Consider the following 2500-nt stretch of genomic DNA (forward strand, 5'->3'; position numbering starts at 1 on the left):
ACAAATAAGTAAATAAATACGAGTTCTTTAATTTTTTTTTTTCTTTTTTAATTCTCTTAGTATACATCTCATTCCATCTCTTGTGTTTCCACTTCAAAAACTAACTTGTAGTCTGTAGTAATTTATTATATTTCCGTTATTTACCTTTCAGTTTTAATTACTTTATTTATATTTTTGAAAACCATACTGGTCAGCATTTACAACAAAGTTTGTATTTTGGATTGCAATAATAATAATAATAATAATAATAATAATAATAATAATAATAATAATAATAATAATAAATCCAGGTTATGTATGTTAGTACGATCATAAAACAACGCCGTATTTCATTCGTGTCTATAAACATGACTCATGAATTTTTTTTTTTTCCTCGGAACAGCATAAACATAAGGTATGTATTTTGTCGTCTAATTGTTATAGGATAAGATATTTGTTGAGAAAAAAGATAGAAGTCTACAAACCATATTTTACAGCGTTTTTCAATGATAATGTTTATCCAATCTGATTATATGATATAAAACAAGAAATCAAAGCACGTCTATGCTTAAAGACGCGAGTAAAGACATGATTTTTCTTTTATATTCAGGGTTGTGGTGTCCGATGCGGTAACGTCCCTGACTGGTGAACGCTAGACTTGGGTTCAAGTTCAGTTCAAGCTCGTTAGTTGCGTTGGTCGATGCAACTTCACAATCCTTATGAGGTAAGAATTGGGAATTTGGGGGAGCCAATAGGTCTATTACGCTTATCATATGTATACATGGTCAATCCCTAGGGCATTGTCCTGCTTGATGAACAATGTCACTGTCCCTAACCTCTGCCATTCATGAGTGGCCTTTAAACTATTAAACACACAAATATAAGATGCACGCACACATATATGAGAATCCTTATATGCTCAGAAATAACGGAAACTCATTGTTCTTTCTCGTAACTTTTAATATCAGACAGACGCTAAGCAAGAAAGGCAAGAAAAGGGTATAAAAAAAGTGAACAAATAAAATCTCGTAACTGAGCATTTACAGTCACGCTATAGTAATCCATTTCCATTTTGGCTCAACTGGGCAAGCTAATCTTGTAGTCGTACCAAGTTATTGTGTTGGAAGACTTTCTTATGAAAAGTCCTATAGTGATGCACCGAAGCCGATCTTTTTATAGCCTCAGGATATATAATGTAAATAGGGTTTCTATAGTGCCATTGCAAATACGTATCCACATTTTCTTTCTGCTGAGACAAGGAAATGCACTGAGGTGTATACTTTGCTTTATTATTTTTTTCCGTCGATTAACCATTTTTAAATATATGTTCTGAATTATTCCGGTAATAAAAAAAGAAAACATCATATAAACATTCAAAATACAAAGGCTCGAAGGAAAAAAAGGAAATTATCCTTATAAAGAAAATTTTTTGTAGTATTCTTTTCTTTTTAATATGTATTCTAAATAATCTCATTTATAAAAACCTTCATAAATACACAGAGACATATATATATATAGGCATAGACGCAAAGCAAAAAAGATAAACAAAAACAATTATTATGGACCTCTGTTTGGTGTATTACCTTATTTTCATTACCAAAGAATCGGTATTATAGCATTCGTCATCTTTCACTCTGACTTCACATCTTACTTATTCCACACACCCTTTCCTTTGTACATGAAATATGTTTTAATGTTGTTAATGTTTTTTTTTTTTAATTTTTTATTTTAATTTCTTATTATTTCTTTTATCGTTTATTTATTTCCTTATTTCTTTTCCTAACTGGGCTATTTTTCCCTGCTGGAGCCCTTGGCTTAGAGCATCTTGCTTTTCAACTAGGGTTGTAGCTTAGATAATAATAATAATAATAATAATAATAATAATAATAATAATAATAATAATAATAATAATAATAATAATTATAATAATAATAATAATAATAGTAATAATAATAATAATAGTAATAATAAAAATAATAATAATAATAATAATAATAATAATAATAATAATAATAATAATAATAATAATAATTCCTTTCCCCAACGTAATTGTTGGTAAGGATGGTGTATAAATATATCAGCTCTGGTTAAGCTTACAATTAATGTATGTTTTTTTTTCACAAAATGTTTTACTCTTTTTTCCTACAAAATTAAACACAATTGTAGATAGATATATAACAAACAACATTGTTTGTTTCTGCAACTGGAAATTAGCTATACAAAACAATCATCAAAATGATTTGATACCGAGAAACTTGAATAAAGTATTGCTCTTTCATATTTATGGAAGATGCAAGAGTTAAAAGGGTCATTGCTGGGTCATTACCATTTTATAATGTAAAAAAATTATATCAAATACATGAGAATGTACCGATATGAAAATAATAATGACATGAAAAAACACATATTCATATAAGATGGGGAATTATAGGAAGCAAGTTTCTTCCCATTAATGAGTAGCATTTTAATTTCTTCAACAAATAATACGATGCAGAAAATGGCTGTCTCTACAAAAACCTAA

The sequence above is a fragment of the Palaemon carinicauda genome, chromosome 2 (genome assembly GCF_036898095.1).
Source record: "Palaemon carinicauda isolate YSFRI2023 chromosome 2, ASM3689809v2, whole genome shotgun sequence".
Lineage (NCBI taxonomy): Eukaryota > Metazoa > Arthropoda > Malacostraca > Decapoda > Palaemonidae > Palaemon > Palaemon carinicauda.